An 11,082-nucleotide genomic window follows, 5' to 3' on the forward strand; every position below is an offset into this window, starting at 1 on the left:
TACAATTAGCAAAATCAAACAAAGGAATTCCTAGAAATGAGAAAAGAATTCGATTGATTGATCAATGTTGAAGAACAAATTACAGAGAATTGTAACTGTCTTAACTGAATATTACAGAGAGAATTATGAGAGGATTTTAGTGTAAGAATTAAGCTAAATGAATTATGAGCATGAGCCTATTATTTATATAACAACGTTGGCGGGAAAAGTTGTTAGAGCTAGCTGCCAGGTTGTTAACAGCTTTGTTGCTGATGACGTGGCCTAGTAACAGAATTTCTGTTACAAACCACCCCCCTTAACAAAAAACTTGTCCTCAAGTTTAAGTAATTTGAAAATCTGGGAATCTCTTCTCAATATCTTCATAAGGCTCCCAGGTAGCATCTGCTTGTGAACCATTAGACCACTGAATGAGTAAGTAGACCACTGCCTGATTACCCTTCTTCACCATCTTCCTTTCTAGCACCGCCACAGGTTCTGCTCGAATTAACCCATTCTCATCCAAAATTGGGAGTGCATTTCCATGATGTTTCTTGAGTTGGGAAACATGGAAGACTGGGTGAACTCTGGACTGGGAAGGGAGCTTCAATTTGTAAGCAACCTCTCCAATCCTTCCCAATACCTCAAAAGGACCAAAAATACTTAGGGGCCAGTTTATTACATGCCCTGTAGACTACTGACTGCTGTCTGTAAGGCTGTAGCTTGACATAAACCAAATCACCAATGTTAAACTCTCTGTCAGTCCTATGCCTGTCACTTTGATTTTTCATCCTTGACTGAGCCCTTATCAAATGGAATTTAAGCATGGCAATGCATTCTTCTCTAGCTTTTAGGCTCCTGTCCACAGCAGCAACAGGGCTATCACCACTCACATAAGGCATATGTAGGTGAGGTGGTTGTCCATATACCACTTTATAAGGAGTAAATTCTGTAACAGAATGGAAGTTAGTGTTGTACCACCACTCTGCCAAGGGAACCCAATTTGCCCATTCCTTAGGTCTCTCACCACTCATGCATCTAAGGTAGGTCTCTAGGCATTTGTTCACTACTTCAGTCTGTCCATCAGTCTGTGGATGATAAGCAGTAGACATAAGAAGCTCCACATGTTGTAATTTGAATAATTTCTGCCAGAATTTACTCAGAAATATCTTATCCCTGTCACTGATGATTGTTTGAGGTTTCCCATGTAACCTGAAAATTTGATCAAAGTACACCTTTGCCACGGTAGTTGCATCAAATGGGTGGGATAGCAGTAAGAAATGAGCATACTTACTTAACCTATCCACCACCATTAACACTGTGTCCTTCCCTTGAGACTTAGGTAACCCCTCTACAAAATCCATGGATATGTTCACCCATACTGACTGCCTCAGGAATGGGTAAGGGTTGTAACAGGCCTGCTGGGGCTTGTAATAATGGCTTGTTTGGCTGGCACACCACACATTCTCTGATGAAATTCCTGATGTCTTTCTTCATATGCTTCCAATAAAAAAGAGAACTTAGCCTCTTATATGTTCCATGTACACCAGAATGTCCCCCAAATGAAGAGGAATGCATTAATGTGATCAATTCTTGCCTCAAGTCAGAATTAGGACCCACAACCAGTTTGCCCTTCCTAGTAAATTGTTCATTATTCCACTGGTATTTACTAGTAGTAGCTGTTCCATTAATCAATTATTGGATCACCTCTGCACATTCAGGATCTTGCCAACTCAGTTGCACCTTTTGAAGTAAATCAGACCTGACCTGAGTCACCATTGTAGTCATAAGTTCAGCTCCAGAAATCCTTGAAAGTGCATCAGCTACAATGTTCTCCTTACCCTTCCTGTACATCACTTCATAATCTAATCCAAGCAATTTTAGTAAGCATTTGCTCTGAAAAGGACCAGTAATTTTTTGTTCCAAAAGATATTTTAAGCTAAAGTGATCAGTCTTGATCACAAAATGTCTTCCTACCAAGTATGGCCTCCATTTCTCCACAGCCAACACCACTTCTAGCAACTCCTTCTCATAAGTAGATAGGGCTTTGTGTTTCATAGATAAAGCCTTGCTAAGGTAGGCTACTGGGTGTCCTTCCTGAGTTAATACTGCCCCAATCCCCATATCAGAGGCATCTGTTTCTATTACAAAGTCCCTGGTGAAGTCAGGTAGCACCAATACAGAAGCTTGGCTCATAGCTTCCTGCAACTGTTTAAAGGCAAAAGTAGCCTCTTCAGTCCATTTAAATCCTTCTTTCTTTAGTAGATTTGTCAAGGGTTTGCTGATAATGCCATAGCCCTTGACAAATTTTCTGTAGTACCCTGTAAGTCCTAAAAATCCTCTCAACTCCTTAACAGTCTTTGGGAGTGGCCAATCCATCACCCCTCTGATTTTGGCAGGGTCAGTAGCAACTCCAACAGCAGAGATAACATGACCCAAATAATCCACTTGGGGTACTCCAAATGAGCACTTGCTTTTTTTAGCAAATAAGTTGTGCTGCCTTAAAACTCCAAGAGCTATCTTCAAATGAATGACATGATCTTCTAGAGTAGGACTGTAGATCAATATGTCATAAAAAAATACCAATATAAATTTCCTAAGATAGGCTCTGAAAATTGAATTCATCAAGCTTTGAAATGTTGATGGGGCATTGGTGAGACCAAATGGCATAACCAAGAACTCATAATGCCCTTCATGGGTCCTAAAGGCAGTTTTCTGTATATCTTCATCAGCCATTGTAATTTGCCAGTATCCAGCTCTCAAATCAATTTTGTAGAAAACGACAGACCCATGCAGCTCATCTAATAGCTCATCAATTATTGGAATTGGAAACTTATCTTTAATTGTGCGCTTGTTCAATTCTCTATAATCCACACATAATCTCCAGGTTCCATCCTTCTTTTCGACCAACACCACAGGAGAAGAATAAGGAGATTGGCTATGCTGTACTACTCCACTATCCAACATTTCCTTTGTGATCTGTTTAATTGCATCCTTCTGAATAACAGGATACCTGTATGGCCTGACATTGATGGGAATGGTACCAGGGGTCAGGTGTATCCTATGGTCATGATCTCTATGTGGAGGCAATGACTTAGGCTCCTCAAATACATCTCTATAGTCATGCAACACCAGCTCAATGGCCTCAGGGGTCTGCTGCCCAGTTTCCTTAACAACAGAAGCATCAGGAGAAGTGACACTTAAGGCAAATAATTGCCCCTTGCTGCTATTCTTAAAGATTTTCCTCCCATTGATCCACTGTAACTCTCCTTTTTGTATGCCCCTCAACACCACTCTCCTGCCCTTATACCTGAACTCCATCCTTAACTGATGGAAATCCCAACTTACAGGGCCAAGAGATGCTAGCCACTGTATACCCAGAACCATCTCACACCCTCCCAAGGGTACAATCATTACATCAGCACTGAACTCATTCCCTAACAATTGCCATTTAAAATCCTTACAGATTTTAGTTGTGATTATGGTGTCTCCATTTGCCACAGAGACTTGCAGAGGGTAGGTATTTGTGGTTCTACAACCCAATCTCCTGGCCACCTCCGCATCCAAGAAGTTGTGAGTGCTTCCTGTGTCAATCGGGATATGAACTGATTGTGTTCTCACCCTCCCTGTGACCCTCATGGTTTGGAACGAATTGTTTCCTGCCATAGCATTTAGGGAAATCAAGGGTTGCTCCTCCATCACACTCTCCTCTAATTCACCTTCACCTTCAATGACCTGTAAGTCATTTTCCTCCCCACCTTCACTTTCCTCAAAGCATTCATCACTGTTCTCAATAGGAACAATCTGGATCTTGTACAATTTTCCCTTGCATACATGCCCAGGTGTATATTGTTCATCACAATGAAAACACAAATTTTTCCTTCTTCTTTCTTCCACATCAGCAGGCAAGGGTGGTCTGTTTCTTGGGGTATAGTTTGGTTTTGGGACAAAATTTGGGGTGTTCTGTCTATTAAAAGTTTGGGGATTTCTTGTGAAGTTGTTATTGTAATGGTTATTTTGGGAATTTTTATGGTAAGAATGAGATGAAGAAGAGTATGGTTTATGATTGGGTTTCTCTAAAATGGGTTTATGCAAATATTTTGTAGCATTCATAGCCTCTTCCTGCAACCTAGCATACTCAACTGCCTGTGCTATATTTATGGGTTTAAATGCCTTCACAAATGGTTTAGTAGCAGCTCTCAAGCCACCCACAAAGCTGTCAAGGAAATACTGATCGGGTAATAAAGAATTTCTTTGAAGCATCAAACCCCTCAAATGTTCAAAATTATCCAGGTATTCATCAATTGACCCAGATTGGTGAAGTTTATTGAACTCTTCTACCACATTACTGTCAATTTCTTCCCTAAATCGAGCACACAAATCAGTCTTAAAATCATCCCAATCAACATTCCTCCTTACAGCTAGATAACTATGCACCCACAATTCTGCCTTTCCATTCATATACAAAGACGCTAGATCAATTTTCTGATGTTCTGGAATTTTACACAGCTCAAAATATCTAGCACATTTCTTTAGCCACATTCTAGGGTTCGTACCATCAAACACAGGAAATTCAACTTTAGGATTAAAACCTAAATTGCGATTAGGGTTTATACCTGCGTTGGGAACTGTAGTATCATTAATTTGGGGATTTTCTGCTGCTTTGTCCTGAAACAATTGCAAGATCGTTGCCATTTGATCTTCAATTGATTTTATTCGCTCTTCCATTGTTGCAGATAATTGAGCAATTATAAGGCGAGCCAGCTTTAATTGGTCTTACCCAGAATCTTGATACTCAACCCAGAAAACAATCAACCCAGAAATTCGAGCTTCGAAACCCTAATTTTAATGGCGGAACTAGCGTGATATTCAGGACCGAAGTCTCTGATACCAACTGTAACACACTTAAGGAAATCAATTCCGAGAATGTATTACAACTAGCAAAATCAAACAAAGGAATTCCTAGAAATGAGAAAAGAATTCGATTGATTGATCAATGTTGAAGAACAAATTACAGAGAATTGTAACTGTCTTAACTGAATATTACAGAGAGAATTATGAGAGGATTTTAGTGTAAGAATTAAGCTAAATGAATTATGAGCATGAGCCTATTATTTATATAACAACTTTGGCGGGAAAAGTTGTTAGAGCTAGCTGCCAGGTTGTTAACAGCTTTGTTGCTGATGACGTGGCCTAGTAACAGAATTTCTATTACACCATGTTTCATTTTTGTCCATGCTTTACATGTATGTGTTTCTTACCACACATGGGAAATCAGAGAATGGGCAATGGGTACATCACTTCTTGGCGTAGGGAAATCAGCAACAGGTGGAAAATATTGGTGTGAAATAGTAATGTCTAATGAGTGCAAGTCTGTCATGGTTTCTAATGTTACAAAGAATTGTATATAAAGAGGTTCAACCATCTACTACATATGTTACGAGTGGAAGTCTATGCATAGAAATTCGAATGTCATTAGGGCGGGATGGAAGAGATACTCCCTCTTCATGTTAATGAAATATTTACATATGCTTTATATATAAAAAAAAAGTATAAAAAAGATGGATTACTTTTAATATTATTAAAAGATAAGTAGAGATTAAAGCATATCCAAAAAAGAGTGTAACAAGTAGTAAAAAAAATGTTAAACAAATCTCTCTCTATAACCCCTCCCTAAAAACCCTACCCTCCATCAATCAAATATGAGGTTCTATCGACAATTGATCGATGGTAAGCCCCCTAAATAGCTTTATTTATCAATTCTTAGTATGAAACTTTATGAATTAATCAATAAAAGTCTCCCTTTTGGTGAGATTAGTTTGTACGTCTCTATTTTCGGAGTTTTTTCAGTCATTGTCTTTCAAGGTTTTATTTATATTGGTAATATAGATAAGAGCGCCTTGGTCGTTCCTCATACGGTGAAAATGTGGAAAATCAGTTTCATAGTGGATCGTTATATTATACATATGCTGTTGGTTTGTTGGTGTGGACGCGGGCCCACGGGAGCGCTTGGGAAACAAGCGTTTGCATTTATGGAGTCGCCACCAATTTATTGTGGAAAATTGGAAAACGTTTGAATACCTCGTGTCATGTCAAGACACAAAGTAATGACATGAACACCAATAACTTATTACCCTTAGTATTCTATGTCTAGAATGACTCTCGTGGATGCCAATGAACACGGATGTTCACAGAGATCTGGAGTAAGGGGTGAGGGTACGTATTAGGAAGCTCTTTTGATCGAACACCTAATCCCGCCCGCCTCGATAGCGGCATCTACTAATGATTAGGGAAGTTATCTATACTCGATATATTGTCGATTATATGCATGCAATGCAACATCCAACGTTTTAATCCTAGCATGTGAGAATTAATACTAAGTCGGTGAAACACGTAATTAAACATGCAATTGAGTCGAAGTAGGGTTTAAGATCGATTACATGTGACAGCATACAAGCAATGCGATAAAAGAAATATAATAAAAATACAATGAAGAAAATTACAATAATTACATTGGATTAAATGATTTATGTCGAAAATAATTTCAAAACGGATAATTTTAGAAAAGAATAAATAAATAAATTAACAAACAGGAATTAGGGTGATAATACGAATAATAGTTAATTAATACGTAAACTAATGAACTAGGTCGGTCGAGGCAAAACGGGAGTTCAGAGACAGAAATCAACCAGGAACAGGCGCAGCAGAGCCGCATCCCTTGGAAGAGGCGCAACACTTGCTGCGTCCGTTCCTTGGCTCAGTTCTGGCTGTGAAGCCGGAATTGCAAATTGTTAATATTCGTCGGTGATTTTAATGCTTGATTATATTATTTGACTCGGATGAAAATGATTAGCAGGTTATTTACATGTGATTAAGGGTCATAAAAATAATAAACATGAAACAAAACTAATTAGGACTAATTAACTACTAATTACAAGAGTAATGGATTATTAACAAAACAAACTAAATTATTTAGGTTAATCAGATTATTAGTGATGAATTAACGATGGCGACGATAAACAATAGATGTAAATATATCAACAATGAATTCCAGAGACTCAATATTGATGAATCGAATCCCTAAAACCCGAATTGATTTTAATGACGAAAACCTGCAAATATGAATTACTTGGGATTTAAGTCGGGAATTAAAAGATGAATTAATTACTAATGATTGATTAATGATATGTCAGATTATTATGCTTAAATTATTATGTCAAAGAATCAAAGAACAAACGAACTAAAAGAGACGAATTGACAAAAGACGAAGGAAGAAGAAAGGAAGCAGGAACTGCGGCAGCCTCACGAAGAGGCGCAGCAGGTGTTGTGTCCCTTCGAAGAGGCGCAGCAGTTGCTGCGTCCTTTCTCGACGATCATCTTCTGGTAATTCGTAAAAAAAGATTTAAAGCATGGTTTTATAAATTGGTTTTAAGAATACTTTCGACATAAACCTTACAATATGATTACAATAGTAAAGAACAATATTAAAATAGGGATTTACACCCTCAGACTTACATGTTTGACGAAACGAGATGAACTAAGTATACGTTTAGTGATGCTCGACTCGAATGTAGACGAAAGTGCCCTCTAGGAGGAAAGAAACAAAGTTGATTAATTGTGGAGTTGGTCAAATTGGTCGGTCATGCAAAACGAGGCTGGTACTCAGAAGGATCCGAGCTTACGTGGTCGAAAGCTTAAGCACGTAGACGCCAAAAAGTAAGAACGTGGTCTAGAATGTAAAGGGAGAAGAGAAGGGCGGACACTCGCGTGAGAAATATGTGAGACCGAAGGTCTCAATTTATACTAATCACGGAATTAGAGTTTAGGAAAGGAGAGAAAGATTCGAAAACAACCGACTTAGGTTAAACACGGAAACTTGGACAAAAAGAAAACCTTGAGGAAAAGGCGCAGCAGGTGTTGCGTCCTTTGGAAGAGGCGCAGCACTTGCTGCGTCCTTTCCTCAGCGGGTTCCTCCTGCGCAAGAAAGCGCGTTTGACAGCCTGTCGTATTTTAGGCATAACTTTCTCTAAAAGACTCGGATTAAGGTAATTTCGGTGTCGTTGGAAAGTTAAAAGAAATATCTAGAACTTTCTGTGAAATAGGCCTGACCCAAAAAAGTCGATATCACCTCGTAAAACGGGCCTAAAGGTCGGGTTGTCATTTTAAGTAAATGAAATGCACATTTTGTAATGTAAACTTTTAGTTAGCCTAATGAAGTGACATGAGACTCAAAATGAGATATAATCTCAACATTTTATGACATACTAACCTTAGGTAGACAAGCACATTGACTCGGGATTTGACGGTTTTAGGAAATGAAGACAGTTTTTGACCGGGACTCCAAATGTACTCTAATTACTGCCAAATCGAACCTAATGACACCTAGATGACGGCAATGAGGTAGACACAAGTGTTTGAACGATCACTTGACGATAAACTTACGAATTGTCATAAATCGTTCCGTGTACCAAACATGCGGCCCAATCATCACGGGGTGGCTTGCGGGAGGTGCAGAAATGAGGTATCTACAGAGCCCCCACTTTGACTGAAGCTTGGACAAGGCGAAAGTCAAAGTATAGCCATCAGGTCAATCGAAGATTACAACCTGACGACTATGGTGACGCGAGGCGGCTCAAGGGGTCTGAGCAAAGGACTGTCGTCGGGAACATTTTAGAGTCTATCGACTATCGGGGAGGGTCGTTTAAAGTCCATTAGACTACGTAAGGAGGCTCGCCAGCCATAAGAAGAGACCATACCTGAGACTTCTTCCTCGAGATGCTTCTGGAGTTGCGTAGAAGCTAAGGGTAAGCGTAGGATCTAAGGGTAAGACCTAAAAGATATATAAGGATTGTGCTAGAGTGTGGGACCCTAAAGGAAAGCATCGACGGGAAGGAGGCCAAATATAAGTTCAACTTAAAGGGTAACCAAGGTTTAGGTGTAGGAACTCTAAGAAAAGGTGATCCTAAAGGAATATGATTCTAAAAGGAAAAGGTGATCCTAAAGAATGTGATCCTAAGGGGGTAAAGGTGATCTTAAAGGAATATGATCCTAAAGGGTATAAGTATATGAACTTTAGGGAGTTTGGGAACCTAAAGAGCTAGGTGTATGAACCTGGGTATATGAACCTAAAAGGAAAAGACAGGCTGGTATGAGAACTTAAAGGCTTGTGAACCTAAGAGGATTTGGGATCCTAGGGTTAAGTTTAGGAACTTACTGGGTTACTAATTCTTGTTTTAAACGCGTGCGCTTAAGCTTTCTGAGGTATGAGAACTCCAAAAGGATTTATGGGTTTATGAACCTAAGGTCATTGGTGTGGGAGCTTAAAGGCTTATGAACCTAAAGAAAGCCATTTTGGGATCTAAGAATCTAGGGGTATGAATCCTAACTTTGGGTTTATGAACTTAAGGAAGGAGGCTCCGGTTTGGGAACTTCTAGAGAACGACACCTTTGCCGAACTCTGTGAGGAAACAAAAATGTCAAGGGTAGCAGGACGTAGACGGGAACTGCTGGGGAAGCTGCTTGGGTCGTCTTCAAACAAACTTCGATAAGTCTTGGGGTTGATGTTGATCTCCACGTATTGAGAGGGATGATTGTCTGTCCGTGTACTCTCGTTGGGGAACATAATCGGGAACTGATCTCCATGTCTCAAGAGAGAATGTCTGCCCGTGTACCCTCGCTGGGGGAACATAATCGGGAACTGATCTCCATGTCTCGAAAGGGGCGATTGGCTATCCGTGTACTCTCGCTGGGGGAACAGAATAGAGGTGTGTCGAAACACCTGTCAAAGAATATTCGCTCGTTGTGGTAAGCGAGGTCTTGATAAAGTACTTCTTCTGATACTTACCTGCATGGTTAGTAGCCGCACAAGAATGCAATCTAATATATGCACGTAAGCGATTATTATATGGACCTCGAATGAGGAAACACATAGGCTTTGCAAAAGTCGCAACTTGTTCAAAGAAATTTGTCGTTTGTAATGCGTTATGCATATTCAATGGGCTTTAGACATAGGACTTGTCATGACACATACCTTATACGAACGTGAAATACAGACTTAGGTTGGACTGACGCGACACTAACTTAGATTTGACGCGACACAGGGATGACTTTGACAGACTTTGCTTAAGTATGCACAACCCCTAGCCAAGTGTGAGTGACAATGCGTATTGGTTCCAAAGGTAGAAGAATTGCAAGAATGATGAAGGCATATAAGGGCAAGGCATGAGGCATAGACCATCTGTCTAATAGGACTTATTTCGCCACCGTTTGCTGTAAAAGAGAGCCCTCTTGAGGCACGATAACTTGGAGAATCGATCTAAGACCTTTGTCATTGTCCGAACCGAGTACTAACTTGGCTTAAAATAAGAGAAGAATAAAGGAAGGGTGGCATCTCGGAAGAGAAGCCCCCAGGATGAGAAGATAGCTCTGGAATTTGGTAAAAAGGAGATTGGGCGACAATAAGGAGCCCCCAATATAGAGGTGTTGGTTGTGGAGGGGATGTTAATTGAGGTTGGAAGGTTGAAAATTATGATGGTTGAGATGGTTGTGGTTGAAAGTTGAGATAGTTGTGTCTTTGAGGACTGCCTACGTATTCACGTGAAGTGAAATCAAACTAGATCGTAGTTCTGAGGTTTGGTTAATTTTGTTTGGATGTTGTGGTTGTATCCTTCTTGTGTAAGAAAGGACTGCCTACGTATCCACCTGAATAGGTGAAATCAAACCATGCTCCTAGTTCAAATGTGTGCCTAAGCTATGTTGTTAGGACCTTAAAGTGCATGGGTCACAAGGGTAATATTCCTTTGGTGACTCGAGGAATTGATTTGAGATAACTCCCTTTGATCATAGACCAAAGTGGTATAATTAATTTTGTAAAAATTTCCTTGTCGCGTGAGCACACCTAAAGGTGGACTCTAAGGATGAATATGGGTATGTCCCGTTCTGGGTAGCAAAGTATTTGAAAACTCCGTGTTTGGGTCAAGGTAAAACTGGATTGGATATTTGGAATGTGGAGCTCGGTAATAAGAGGCTTTTATGAACAAATCTCTGGAGCTTTGATTTTGTGGAGTTAAGGATTGATGGGGTTATGGCTTGTAATGTGGCTTGGAA

This window comes from Silene latifolia, chromosome 9, assembly GCF_048544455.1.
Source record: "Silene latifolia isolate original U9 population chromosome 9, ASM4854445v1, whole genome shotgun sequence".
In the NCBI taxonomy this organism is placed as follows: domain Eukaryota; kingdom Viridiplantae; phylum Streptophyta; class Magnoliopsida; order Caryophyllales; family Caryophyllaceae; genus Silene; species Silene latifolia.